The 15,422-nt window shown below is 46.0% G+C and overlaps 1 protein-coding gene across 6 annotated transcripts in view; it reads left to right on the top strand.

The window, feature by feature from the left end:
- Positions 1–15,422, top strand: part of ISM1 (isthmin 1) — a 107,885-nt gene that overhangs the window by 72,570 nt on the left and 19,893 nt on the right. The window lies entirely within an intron of this gene.

Below are 15,422 nucleotides of genomic sequence, written 5' to 3'. Positions count from 1 at the left end.
TGGCCTACATCCTTCAATTCCATATCAAATGTATCCCTTAGATTACATCTGATTCACTTACCTTGTATTTCCTGTGCAAGAGACTGAAATAATTCATCAATACTACAGCAATGAAAGCCTTTTATAACTTCCCATTTTTAACATGACTGTAGCGTCTGCAAATGTTAGTCTCCTGAGAGTAGCCCGGTAACTAAGATGGATTACATTTCTTATTGTATGAAGATGCAATGTAGATGTTGGTGGCATTATGTGTAACTGATTTTAAGATTAGTTTAAACTTAAGAGTTCTGTCAATGTTCACTACACAGATCAGACAGTAACAAAATAGTTAATGATTCATGGGACATGAATGCTGCCATTTCACTTTATTTGAAGGGCATGGGTATTTATTTTAAATCATTTTTTGTTAATGTTGTTTTCTTGAAACCAGTCAGAATCAAGTGTTAAGCCTAGCTAAAATATAATTCAGTTAGTTCAGTAAAATAGTTATGTATAGTAGAAGCCTTATGGACTATAACTAGAATGCACGGAGTGTTTGAAAACCTGTAACCACAGTGATATTTTTGTAAAGGAATGTTCACCGCATGGGATTTTTTAAAGGTGTTCTATTCCCCCCCCCCCCGCCCGCCCCAAGTTACAGCTTCACAGTATTGTACATTATGTCCTATAAAGAAGATATATGTTTGTGACTGAGCTTTGAAAAAGGGCCATGGTGCCTATTCCATTTAAAGGGAATGAAGTCAAGCAGTAAATTTGCTGGTCGCCCTTTTCATATTGACTGCATCTCAGCCAGCAGTTGGTCTTTGATGTTGTAACAATAGAGAAGAGGCAGAGGATTATGACCTCCAAAACATCGAAACAAGTCTGCATTCATTACAATTGTTATAGACGACAATCCATGTATATCACAGGTCTGTACCACACGCTCCGTCTTAACTGTCTATGGGAAAGGAGTGTAGCATCTTGGTATGAGTAAGTAGTTTGCAGTTTCTCTATTGTCAGAACTACCTGTTCATTATTTCCACCTCTCTCTGGGCTTTAAATATTTCTTTTTTCTTTCTTCATCTTATTCTCTCCTATAACCTAAAGGAGGGGTGGGAAAACTACGGCCCGTGGGCCACGTCTGTCCTGTCAAACCTTTTAATCCAGCCCTCGAGCTTCTGACGAGGAACAGGGTTGGGTTTGCCCTGCTCCGGTGCTCCAGCCAAGGAGCGGGGTCAGGGCTTGCCCCGCTCTGTGCATGCCGTGGCTCTGCGCAGATCCCGGAAGCAGCGGCATGTCCCCACTCCAGCTCCTACGCATAGGGGCAGCCAGGGGTCTCCACACGCTACCCCTGCCCCAAGCGCTGGCTCTGAAGCTCCCATTGGCCAGAAACCGCAGCCAATGGGAGCTGCAGGGGCAGCGTCTGCGGACGTAGCAGTGCACAGAGCTGCCTGGCCACCTCCACGTAGGAGCTGGACATGCAGCTGTTTCCGGGAGCTTCTTGAAGTAAGCGTTGCTCGGAGCCTGCACCCCTGACTTTCTCCCATGCTCCAATCCTCTGCCACAGCCCTGATCCCCCTCCTGCCCTCCAAACCCCTCAGTCCCAGCCCGGAGCACCCTCCTGAACTCAGGGTGTAGGGGGCATAGCTAGGACAGCACTGGAGCTGCAACACTAACTCTGCATCACTGTGAGGATGCCCTGACACTGGGGAGAGCCTCGTGTGGCTGCAGCTCAGGTGCCTTGTACTCAGAAGACCTGGGCTATAGATGGAGATATTAACACTGTCCCAGCATTTCTCAAATGAGCAGTTATTAAGCCTGATCATTAACTTGTCCTATCTCTAGCTGCCCATCTAGTCAAGGCTGCTGAGATGGCAGGAGTGCCAGGATAAGATGCTATCGAGTCACTAGGTTTCTTGTTGATTTGGTGGATGATCCCCTGGTTATGTTTGGCAAAGATCAGGTGACCATACATCTGTCAGCCACAAGTACCTCCAACCACCAGGCTTTGTTGACTCAGCTGTGGACACTGGCAGGTGTGGAGAGCATGGAGAAATACCAGAAGGCAGTGTTGTGCAGTTACTCATCTACCCTGACAGCTCTCTCTTGTGCAGAAATCAGCCGAGTTCAAATATGCCACCATTCTGAATCAGTCTAGGCTGATGACCATTTAAGAAAAAGGAAACTTTTAGCAGCAATTCACACACACTGTTCCCGACGAAAGCTCTGTCTCCTTTATCAGGTCCAGATGATGCAGGGTCTTTGGTTTCCCAAGATGCAGACTGATGAAAGCGAACTGGCCAAAGCTCAGTTCAGTTAAGGCAGAGGTATAACTGGCTGGTTAAAGGTAGCAACTAGACTGCTTAAGGAGGTTTGCTCCAGAGAAACCATTAGATCCCATAGTGCTCCTGAAGTCACAGGTACCTCTAGGGACCAAAAATGCCTTTCTCCATCTTGTTTGTTGTGCTGCTTGTGATGCAGACCCTGCCATAGTTACTCGTGCCTTTGTCCCCCTCCAGGAATAAGATTGTTTTGTTTTATCTTTTTTAAAATAGCACATTAAAAGTGAGTCAAAAATAGGGCTTTGTATGGAATGACTGTTGCACTGAAATAAGATTTGCTTGTCACTTTATATATGGTCAGAGTAAGGTTGAGTTTAATGTTATCCGTGTGATTGCTTTGGGTATTGCCATTTTAATTCTTCCCACTGTCCATTATGAGAGGAATTTACAACTGAAGTCAGTGCTTGGAGTTTTTGCATACATGAGTGGGGTGGGGGGTCTTAAGGGGATGTGCCAGGTCCCCACTACTCATTTTCTTAAAAAGGAAGATAGCTGGAACACCAGTCAGCCTTCCCAGCACCTCTTCCCCACGAGACATATTACCATCACCCCCAAAATTTGAGGGCTGACTACAATGCTCAATATTGGACATTTAATTCCTCCCACTCAAACACAAAGAGGAATTAAACAGCAACAATGAAAGATATGTGACCATTATTCTGCTAACACACATTTCGAACTTTACTCTCATGAGTGGTATCGGGAAAGTCAGTCAGACTACCAACATGAGCAAAGTTACATGTGTAAGAGTTTGCAAGATTGGGGCCTATTTAGGTAGTGATTTTTTTGGCTTTAAAATTAAGGCCTACATTTTCAAGAGGAACGTTTGGTGCCCAAATGGAGACACCTTAAAGAGCCTCAATTTTCAGAGAATAGGTGCTCTACACTTCCTGAAAATCAGATACTTTTATAAGGACTCAAGTTGGGCATCCAAGTGTTGTGATCCTAAAAGTCACTAATCACTTTTGAAAGTTGAATCCTAAACAAAATAGCCCGTGGGAAATGGTTAGAGGTGATCTTACCAAAAAATGAGGCCAGGCTAATGCCCAAATTATACATGATTTTGGCATAACTGTCCAGCCTGTCTCCCCACTGCGCCATTATATTTTTTTTTGCAGTAATTGCCCAAAACATCTGGGGGCAAATGCTAAGAAATTGACCAATGCCAGAATCTCCTCTACTCTTCTTGAATCTCTCTTCCAGCCCAGACAACATTTTAAGTAAGGTTTGATTCTGCCTCCTCACCAAAGCCACTGAGCAACCTCACTCATTTACCTCCTAGCAGAGTGAAACAGGTGCTTCTCTACTCCAGCCTTTCCTGACTTCTGCTTCTCTTTCACCCTCTTTGCTTTCTCTCCCTTTTTGGCTTTCACAGTTTTGTGCTATCCTGACCTTGCTGACTGATTGTAGTGGCTTCTCCTCTGCCGGTTCTCCAGTCTTCTTCCGCTAGGCCGTGGGTTCCCTAGTTCTTTTGTAGCGTAATCTGCATTACTAGAGGGGAACAAAGAGAGGCAGTCACATCAGCCACCTCCCTTTCAATTTGCAGTCACATAATATCCCTGTGGCAATTACAGACATTTATTTGGAAGAGTAGTATTAGGAAAATAATGTAATTAAGCAGCAGGAAGCAAGGAAGAGCAAGCAATATATAGCCAGCCACCTCACCACAGACCACCAGCAAGCGCTTCACAATTTTGCAATTTTTTGCTGTATACACACTGGGGCACCTCATCCAGCTCCAAGTAGATGCACCTCTCCATCCCAATCCAGATCTTGTTCACTCTAGCCATTTCTCAGACATCTCCTTTCAGATGTCCCACTGCTCTCTCCACAACTGAACTGCTGAATTCAGAGGAAGTTTTAAGATGCCCAAATGATTAGTAAGGGGACACTGGTACCAAGCTTGATAAAATGGTCATCGAACTCCTCAAAAGTAGGGTCTTAAAGCTTGCAGGCTGAGATTAATTCTTGATAGAATTCCACTGCAGGTGATGGATTTACTCCTAAAATGAATTTGACCATCAATGTTAATGTCATTAACATCCAGGTGGCTTCAAGCATTCAGTGCAGCTAATGAGTTTAAAGTCTCAATTAATTTATTGCAAGAGTAACTTAGACTTAAGTAGTGAGCGTTAGGGGCTGGGAGTGAAGAAATGAAGATAAATATTTTTCTTTCACCTACCTGTCTGATTCAGAGGCATCTGCCTTGTTCAGTTCCTATATGGTATTCATTTCCTGTCTGCAGTCTACTGGAATGCCCGTTGAGTTGTTTGAAATTGAAAATCAAGTCATGCTTCTTTCATCGGCTCTAGAAAATAGTGAAAGAAGAAGGGGAGCTGTTTTTAAAGAATATTTTTGTATATAGATGGTGTATGTATAGTATAAGAAGCCTGGTTCTTTTACATGTCTGCTTCCTCAGTTTCTTCCCCTTGCAACCACGCCTCCCTCCCTCCGCAACCTTCCAGGGGCAGAAGGAGGACATAGCATCCTCTGTAGCTTGTTTCTGAAGCAAGAAAGCTTATTACCATTGTGTATGCAGATACAAGTTATTCCGTTGGAATTCAGTCATTCATGTGACCCTTACCCCCAATCCTTTCAAAATGGAGACCCTCACATTGCACTTCCAGGCTTAAAAAATATATTGCTTATATAATGGGCAAGGGAATAGATGTGGTATGTGACCTTGACCTCATCACTTCAAGTCCCTGCCTCAGTTTCTCTGCCTAAACTGGGGAGGATATTTACCTGACATGACTGTTGCAATGATTAGTAACTGCACAGTGCTTTGAACATATGAAGCACTAATTATTATTGGCAATTGTTGCCTCCTCCCCACACCCCAAAGCCAAACCAAAAAAAAAAGGGGGAAGTAGATGGGAGAGGGGCAGGCAAGCAGACTTGCAGTGGTTTGGTGATGTGTTTTCAGTATCCAAGATGCTAGTGAGCACAGGAAACATCACGTTTTTCAAATATAACACGTGTCTGCTTTCTTGCTTCCCCATTATTAACTTTTCTGTGATGAAGTCATCCTGTAGCTTGTGACCCACATGGAATTAACACTTTCAAGTCACCAAGGAAAACATCTGCCAGATACCACAGCCAGAATATCAGACCCTTCTGTAAGCCCAGGGTGAATGTTTAGTGGCCTTTAAGAGGAAGGCATAGATGCAGGGAGTAATTGTTTCTTGGAAACTATAAACGGCTGAATGAAACATTGAAAACTGTGAATTGTTTTAAAGCAAGGTCATTTTTTCCGTTTGGGAGAGATAAAAACTTCAATTATTAAACCTGGCTTACATCACTGAAATCATAGTCTTAGTGACTGAGTGGAATGAACTTGTGAAAGGTCATCTTAAAAAGCCACAAGAAGAATTTTAGATGTAAGTATCTATTGTCTTTCAATTACACTGACTATACATGCTGGCCTGTAAAAACCAGACAAATATTGCATTCAAACAACATTAGCGCTCTGGATTTCTGGATTTTTTTTTTGTGGCTTTGATTCTAGCTTTTAGCAGATACTTACAGTCTGCTGGGACTTGTTTATTGTGTGTAAAAGATGATGTGATTTCCAAGTATTGGGATTTTAGATTACGTAGACAAAATTCAGCCCTAGTGTAAACAGGTGCAACACTATTGAATCTTGCGCCACACTGAGATAATGAGATGGCTAATGGCTTGATCCAGTGCTTGCTGAAGTCAAAGGAAGGGTTCCTGTTCACTTCAGTGGGTGATGGATCCTACATCAGGCAGGCCCAGGTTGGAGTGTCGAGGTCAGTCTTTTCTCAGAAATGTGATGATAAGCAACTCCAGTGTCGTGGCACTGGTGTAAAATCCATACCAACAAGAGCAGAATCAGGTCATTGCCTTTTTTGAAAGGGGACTTTCACAGTCAAGCAAATATGAAAGACCCCCCCCCCACACACTATCTATACAACTGATAGTTTACTTGGAGATTCACCTCAACATAGGACAAGATATGTCTGTTAGTGGTATTTTGTTTGGATTTAGACTGTAATCTCTGTTCTGTATTTGTACAGTGCCTACCACAATGGGGTCCTGCTCTGTTATAATACAGATAACTAATAACCAGAGACTGAACTATCCTCATGTCCTTGGTGATGGCCCGTCAAACCAGGTAGGGTTGCCAACCCTCCCGATTTCGCCAGGACACTCCCAGAATCAGGCCCTATCTCCCAGAGGCTACTGAAATTCCAGTGGCACAGCAGGACTTAGGGTTTGGCTACACTTGCAGCTGTACAGCGCTGGGAGTTAAAGCTGTCTTCGTACAGCTGTGTAGGGAAAGCGCTGCAGTGTGGCCACACTGACAGCTACCAGCACTGCAGTGTGGCCACTGTTGCAGTATTTGCAGCGGTGTTGGGAGTGGTGCATTATGGGCAGCTATCCCAGCGTTCAAGTGGCTGCAACATGCTTTTCAAAAGAGGGGGGTGGGGTGGAGTGTGACAGGGAGCATGGGGGAGAGAGAGAGAGGATTTTTGGACCTGACACTATGTCAGCTCCCTGCCTTGCAAGTTCTAAGGACTTGAAGATACACAGCACCAACCTTCAATCGTTTTAATCGTTTCGACCTCTTCCCCCACTCCTCTCTCATTCACTAAATGCAAATAGACTTCAGACCAGATAAGCAGCTGCTCCAAAACGGACCCTCCCTCCCCCTCCGGGCTGCTTCTTTCCTCAAGCAAACACTATGGGATTCCCCCTCCCTGCCTCTGCTCGAGCAAACAGTAGCTGTGTTTGTTTTTTAGATAAGCAGCTCCGGGGGAGCCCCGCGTTCACAACAAAACAAAGAGAGGCATCACAACAAAACAAAGAATGTTATCTTTACTTAAAAAGCATTATGGGAAGGTTCCAGAGGTCAGTTACAGCATAGTAAGATTAATCACTGTTTACACTGGCACCCCAACGCTGCAAGAGCAGCGCTATAGTCGTTAGTCCCCAGGCCGAGGTGGAGTACAGCCAGCGCTGTAGCCAGGGAGATACAGCGCTGTATGTGCCTTGCCAGTGTGGACGGGGAGTAAGTTACAGCGCTGTAAAGCCACCACCAGCACTGTAACTCTCAAGTGTAGCCAAGCCCTTAGGCAGGCTCCCTGTTTGCCCTGGCTCCTGCTGCTTCCAAAAGCAGCTGGTGCATCCCTGTAGCCCCTGGGGAAGGGCCGGGAACTGCAGCCAATGGGAGCTGCAGGGGCGGTGATTGGGGTCATGGGCAGCGCACGGAGTCCCCTGCTCCTCCCAGGGGCCACAGGGACATGCCAGCTGCTTCTGAGAGCACTGCAGGGCCAGGGCAGGCAGGGAGCCTGCCTTAGCCCCGCTGTGCCGCCTGGCTGGAGCCTACACACCGCACTCCCTCCTGCACCCCAACCCCCTGCCCCAGCCCTGAGCCCCCTCCAAGAGCCTGCACCTCTTCCTGCACCCCAACACCAGCCCTGAGCCTCCCTCACACCCAAACTCCCTCCCAGAGCCCCCACCCCTCACCCCCTCCTGCGCTCCAATCCCCTGCCCCAGGGTCAGCCCAGAGCCCCCTCCCACACTCCCAAACCCCTTGGCCCCACCCCTCTGCCACAGCCCAGTGAAAGTGAGTGAGAGTGGGGGAGAGCGAGCAACAGAGGGAGGAGGGATGGAGTGAGCAGGGTGGGGGCAGGGCAAGGGTTTTTGTGTTTATCCAATTAGACAGTTGGCAACCCTAAATCAGGGTTGAGGCACGTTAGCAGAGAGTTGGCATCGCTGCCTTGCTGCACCTGTTCTGTGGACACTTCATTCTCCGGAGTGGTCAGGACAAGATCTTGCACCAGTCTTAAAATTTAACAAAGCTCGCAGAATTAGTACTTCCACAGAGAACCGGTTGTAACTTGCTGGTTCTGAAATACAAGTGAAATGGGCGGCCTCCATGTCAACCGTTCCTTTGCATTTTCAACTATGAAGTCAATACGTTTTTTGCACACAAAGCTGTTGCTAGCTAATGTTTTAAAGGGGAGATTTTCAGAGATACAAAAGGCAATTGGATGCCCACCTCCCATTTAAGACTTTTGAAAAAAAAAATCTCCTTAATTACAGTTAAATTTTGTGCTACTCCTCCTCCTTCAAGGCCCCACATAATTCTTCCCCTCCCTGCATAACAATCCCCATAGCTTTATCTGCCGCAGAATAAGTGACCATGTGTCCTGTATTTAAAACAAATAACTTGCAATGGAGCCTTTTTTTTTTTCCCCCTGCTGATCTGGAGCTCTGGCCACAGATAAATCCCCTTCTATTGTAAAAAGGTTTACAGAGATTGTCAGTTCCTAACCTTAAGGATGAGCTGTGCTGTTTGTATTTTAACAAGTGAGGGAGAGTGTGACAGATGAGCTAGAAATGGAGCATGAGGATATCGGCCATCCTGTAGAATTTGTGTTAAAAAACTGTAGCAAAGAGATTCCAACTTTGGGGATAGGAGGGTTGGGTTTGTACCAATCCTCTGAAGAAAAAACATTGTTTGCAAGGACTTCAGATCTAAAACCAACGTTCACCAATATTGTGAAAAACAAGGAACCTGGCAAGGAAGAAGTCACCCCTGAAACCGAGTTAAGGATGGATTGGCTCGAGATCTTTCTAAATACCACATTTCATTCAGCAAACAAATGAGTCTACACATAAAGGAAGCATAGTTATAACTTTGGCCTAGTGCTATAGATCTGGGGAATTCAGAATAGTGAACACGAACAGTTAATCTACACAAAACATCAAAACCCTAATCCTTATGTCCTAAATCATGGACCAGATTCAGACTGGGTGCAACAGCAGTGAAATTGTTCTCACTTAAACTAGGTCTGAATTAGGCCTTGCAGGATGGTCCTTTCAGGAAAAGGAGACCCTAGCTTTCCTAATACACCTCTACCCCGATATAATGTGACCCAATATATATATATATATATATACCGCAGTAAAGCAGCGCTCTAGGGGGGCGGGGTTGCGCGCTCCAGCGGATCAAAACAAGTTCGATATAATGTGGTTTCACCTATAATGTGGTAAGGTTTTTTGACTCCCGAGGACAGTGTTATATCGTGGTAGAAGTGTACTATGTACATAAGAATGGCCATACTGGGCCAAACCAGTGGTCCGTCTAGAACCAGTTTCCTGCCTTCCAACAGCAGTCAGTGCCAGATGCTTCAGAGGGGATGAATAGAACAGGGCAATTATCAAATGATCCATCCCCTGTCTCTTGTCCCAGCTTCTGTCAGTTAAAGGTTTAGGGACACCAAGAGTATGGGGTTGCATCTTTGACCATAATGGCTTTTTGAGATGGGGCAACCAGAACTGCATGAAGTATTTAATATGTGGGTGTACCATAGACTTATATGGCAGCATCGTGATATTTTCTGTCTTCTTATCAACTCCTTTCCCAGTGATTCCTAACATTGTGACAGCTTTTTTGACTGTTGCTGCACATTGAGCAGATGTTTTCAGAGAACTACCCACGATGATTCTAAGGTCTCTTTTCTGAGTGGTAAAAGCTAATTTAGACCCCATCATTTTGTATGTATAGCTGGGATTGTAGTTTCCAATGTGCATTACTCTGCACTTATCAGCACTGAGTTTTGTTTAATTATGTACATGTGCTAAGTTACCTTGAGTCATATTTTGGTTGCTTTGGCACTTTGGGCAGTGGGACTCGGATACTATTGCAATGGGCAATGCTACAAAATCGCAAACTAGCTAGACAGAGGTCACCTGAGCAGCCCTCAGGCCTGGCACCACATCATGAACACAGAGTAGAAGAAGAGTAGCACTAGGCAATGTAAGTGGTCCCAGAGGGGGGAATAGCTAGGTCAAGATATAGTCAGTAGGGCCCAAATCCACAAAGATACTTATGCACCTAAGTTCCAATTTTAGGCACCTGGGTAGTTGCCAGCTAACCCTGTAGGGGCCAACACTCATTCGGCACCTACGTTTCTGCTTTAAGAATTCCCTAAGCGCACAAGTTGCTGCTTCTGGGCATGTTCACTGCTGCCTTACTTTAGGCATCCAGAAATCTCTGTCCTGCCTGAGCCCTGGTGCAATCCACATACCGGGGAAGATAGGCAGAGGAGTGTCTCTCCTATGTATGGCCCAATCCTGTAGGCATGCTCAGAGGCTGCCCACCGGATCATGTCGCAGTCAAGATCTGTCCAGTGGTGGTGCTTTTGTCCACCTTATAGCTTTTAGCTCAGTGGCCAGAATGATCACCGGGAATCTGGGTCTCCCACCTGCCTGATGGATTTGAACAGGGGTCTCCCACCTCTCGGTTGAGTGCCAAGCTATGAGATATTCTGATATGGGGCTCCCTCCGTCTCTCCCCAGGAAACTTTTCCACCTTGTATAAATAAATTAAATAGTCACTGGGACAGAGAGAGTGCAAATGAGAACAACTCTATAGCATGGTGGTCCACTCCTCCTGATCCAGCAACTCCTAACATTCTCCCAAGACACAATACAGTTGCCTAAGCCACCTGACACCAGGAGAGGGGTTCTTGGTTGTAGATCCCTAGCAGAGATAGGCACCTGCTGTTGTGAGAGGCTGGGCTTAGGAGACACCCCTCACATTGGCATCTCACATTGGCTAACTTAGGTGGCACCCTGCCACATAATGGCTTTTATGGATCCCATTGCAAGGCACCTTTCTCTCCCCATTCCTTGTATAAGGAGCCTAGCTACCTAACTGAGTCTTTGTGGAACCCACTGTCGTTCCTTTGAATTTTTTTTTCTAAGCGTCTATAAGTTAAGCGTTGCAATGTCTAAGTCCATTTGTGGAGTCGGGCCTAAATGGCTACATCTCATTGTACTCCACCATCCAGGAGCTACGATGCATTGATATCTCTGCGCATCTGTTCCCACTCTATGGAGTGGTTCAGCCACACCGTAAAGCACCGAATTGAATAGTTTGCACATGTAGATTTATAAGATGAGCAAGAGCAAAGAGACAGGAGATGGTATAGAGCTTGCATGGGATGGACGGGGAAGGCAGAATTCGTATTAACTAGCTGTGTCCTTTCCTGCTTTGCCTTTTTGGTTTCTTTTCAAGGGGGAGTTTTCTCAGGTAGGATCCAACTGGTACAGATGTTTATGCTGTGTTCACCACAGCATCCAGTTGTTAATTAGTTCAGCAGCACGCGCACACACACATGCTGAGAAAGTATCCCTGAAGCAGTGGTGTCCAACCCTTCCCGCATGAAGGCCAAACGTACTATTACAAAGAGGTCAAGCAGCCACGAGAAATGCTTTGGGGGAGAGTCTCTAGCCCATTCCGCTCAGGTATCAAAAGTCATCTGCAAGTCCTGGGCCAGGTGTTGGAAAGGAGTCCCTGGTGGGACTAGAGCCAGCACAGCTGGCTTCTTACGCCTCTTTTCGCACAGCTACTTCAGCAGGGTAGTCCTAGGCCAGCTGCACTCAAGCTGATTTTGTCTCTTGGGGACCATAGCCTGTTGGCACAAGCTACCTAGAGCAGCCCCCGGGCTATTCTAACCCAATTATCACAAAATACCTATGAACCAAGCCTCAGAGAGAGAGAGAGGTTTGGAGGGCATAGTTTACCTCAACAACCAGAATGTAGTTGCTTGGAGGAGGAGAAGGAGGAGGGCCCAGACCCAGGCCCACTCCCACTGAACTCTTTCTCCTGCCATATATAGTACTCTGCCAGGGATGCTGTTGGCAGAGCTCTACAGCAGAGTAGTGGGTCTTGGAGTAAACCAACTGACATGCATGGGCATTCGCACCTCAGAGCTATTGCTTCAGGTACTTGCAGACAGATCACTGCTTTGGATATACTTGCAGTTTAAGATTGTCTTCACAGGCATAAAGGCTAGAAACTTTTAGTAGAAAACAAAAACTGGGATTCTGGTGCGATTTCAGTGCAGCACTATAGGCTTGCACCTATACCTCAGTCTCCCCCAGGAAGAGGAGGGACTATTTAAGTTTAAGGTAACAGACAGCATTGGCAACTGCATCTACTCTTTCTTCATAAGGCTAAAGACTTGAGCTTTGACACGCCACCTTGCCATTGTACTAACTTATCACTTAGCATCACTCGCCACCTTGTTTCACATAGTAGTTAATCCAGAATAAAGGTAGAGTGTGGATTTAAAGCAGAATAGCTATTCCTGATTAACTCCATGTGTACACGCGATAAAGAGCAGCCACATGTGTAACTAATCAGGAATGATTCTCCATGTAGACAAGCCCTCAGGGGGAGCAGGGTTGCAGTTTTTGGGCTTACACAGACATGTGGGTAATTGGGCAGAAGTACTGCAAACTAACAGGCAGTTTTGCAATGATTTGAGCAACAGGGGGCAAGTAAATACTAGTTTACTATATTATGACTGAATACAGCAGGCCAGAGCATCAGCTGACGTAAGTCAGCATAGCTCCACTGATTTCAGTGGGGGTTATAATGATGCATCGACTAGAAATTTGAGTCGAAATTTGAGTCAATTTTTAGAGAGAAACTTTGCATCTGCTTTGCTCCTTTTGCTACATATTTCTTTGTAGTGAAAGAACAGTCAGACCATTTTTGTGGATCACCAGGGGTGGCTCCAGGCCCCAGCACGCCAAGCGCATGCTTGGGGCGGCAAGCCGCAGGGGTCGCTCTGCCGGTCGCCGCGAGGGCGGCAGGCAGGCTGTCTTCGGCGGCGTGCCCGCGGAGGGTCCACTGGTGCTGCAGCTTCGGCGAACCTCCCCCAGGCGTGCCTGCGGGAGGTCCGGGAGGGCTGCCGAAGCCATGGGACCAGCAGACCCTCCGCAGGCACGCCACCGAAGGGAGCCTGCCTGCCGTGCTTGGGGCGACAAAATCCCTAGAGCCGCCCCTGTGGATCACAGATGGGACACAGATCCAAATTTTATATCCATGCAGGGCTCTAGTCATTAGGTTTCCTATCAGCATAGGGAAGAGGTTCTCAAACTGTGGTCCACAGACCGAGCTCCATTCAGGTGGTCTGCAGATAGTTCCCTCTAAGGTGCGCACCTGGGCGGCCACACACGAGAGAATGAAGGGCCACCCCCCTAATTAGTGGAGCCGCGCAGGTGTAGTTCCACTAATTAGGTGCCTGGACCCTGGAGAAGACGCACATGTAAGGTGAGGTGGTGGCCTTGGGGGGAGGGGGCAGTGGGGTGAGGTGGGGGAAATAGGAAGGGGGGCAGTGGGGTGAGAAGAGGGGGTGGGGGGAATTTGGGACGTGCAGGGTTGCGGCGACCAGAGAAAGAGACAACTTTCCAGAGCTGTGGCTGCTGGGGAGAGATGGCCCTCCTTTCCAGACCCAGCTCGGGGGCTGCTGTGGTGAGAGAGAGATCCCCCTGCTCCTTCCCAGCCCCAGCTCAGGGGCTGCTGTGATGGGGGAGAGAGGGAGAGACCCGCCCACCCTCCTTCCCAGCCCCAGCAGGGGAGAGAGGGTACATCCATCACATTAGAAATGTAAGACCACTGGTATTAAAATATGAGTTGTGTGTTTTTATTTGTAGAACAAAAAACATTAATTATTATTAAGGGTTTTTTTTATATAGTGCTTTTATCCAAAGTGCTTTACAATAATTAGCTAACGGTACAAACAACATTTGGAAAGATCATTACGTGGTCTACCAAGACCCTCAGCAATTTTCACGTGTTCCGTGAAAAAGAAGTTTGAGAACCACTGGCATGGGGTACTAACCCTGGAGCCCTAAAGAAATGTAACCATACATTAGGTGTAGCAACAACTTACCTTACATATCACATCACAAAACATCCCCTCTAGCTGGACAGTTGATTTGGGGTTTGTCAGGGTCAGGATATTTCTAGCTAAAATAAAGCCCTTCACCTTCCAGGGCAAAGGAAAAGAGTCTAATCCCCCTCCTTCCCCTCCTCCAAGCAACTACACCCTGGTCTTGGCGATAACTCTGATGGTTTTATAATGGGGACACCTGCCTGCTAAGGATTGAATTAAAACCACCAGTTTATCTTACCTCAGGCACTGAACTATTGAATGGCAGTAAGCATAATAGTAGCCACTCACTCCTGTTATGTGAAGGGGTATTAACTTTGGTAACCCCAATTCAGGTCAGGTAGAAATATACTTGAGTCTCTTACTACCAATCTCATGTGTCACACCTTTGTTACAAGAGCTACAGGTCAATACTGAATTTGAATTTAAACCAATGATACAGAGAGCTGGGGCTGTGCATATCTCTTACTAATTCCATCAGCTATGTAAGCTGCATTAGTGTAGAAAATTAAGATGCTTCTGAAATCACAGGACAAACCCTTTATGAAGTGGATATTTAATTTTGCAATAAAAGTCATCAGATACCCTGCCCCAAAACAGTAAAATGTCACATTTCTTCATTGGTTTCTGTCGGTCTGAATTTATTTTATAGCAGCAATAGTGTTTTTTGTCAGACGTACTCCGCACATAACTGAGAAACTGTTTAATCACAGTGCTCCAAGATACTAATGTAAATTACTCATCTAAAAGTAATCTAAAGCCTTAAACCAGTATGCCTGTCAGAAACACATATATTAGCTGAGGGTGGCTAGACTTTACAATTAATCTGTCTATTAAAATTACATACCATGTCCTGTTTGCATACCTTTAATAATTAGCACTGTGATTGACGGTACTCAGTGTTTGGGAAGACCTTGTTACCTCAGATGCCCTTTATTGTGCCTCTCTAATGTGTAATAACAGTAGATAAGCTTTACCCTGAGCAAGAGTTTACTGAGGGAAGTTGGGTTCTTTGTTTTCATGTGTTACTGAGATTACTTTTCTGCCTCTCTCTCCTTTCTGTCCTCTGCTCACTCTTTGTTTAGGAGGAAAATGATGGTCATTTAAAGGAATTATAAAGTCTTTAAATCGTGATCTGAGGACATAAGTAATTCAGCTAGAGGTTGGGAACTATTACAGGAGAGGGGTGGGTGAGGTTCTGTGGCCTGCAGTATGCAGGAGGTCAGACTAGATGATCGTGATGGTCCCTTCTGGCCTTAAAGTCTATAAGTTTATGTGTCTAAGGCCTGGTCTACACTAAGGGCGGGGGTCGAACTAGGGTACGCAAGTCGAAGTACCCTAGTTCGACTGACTTACCCGTCCAGATGCGGCGGGG

This window comes from Mauremys mutica, chromosome 3 (assembly GCF_020497125.1).
Source record: "Mauremys mutica isolate MM-2020 ecotype Southern chromosome 3, ASM2049712v1, whole genome shotgun sequence".
Classification (NCBI taxonomy): Eukaryota; Metazoa; Chordata; order Testudines; family Geoemydidae; genus Mauremys; species Mauremys mutica.
The sequence above is the reverse complement of the archived record's forward strand: the minus strand, read 5'-3'. Positions and strand labels throughout refer to the sequence as shown.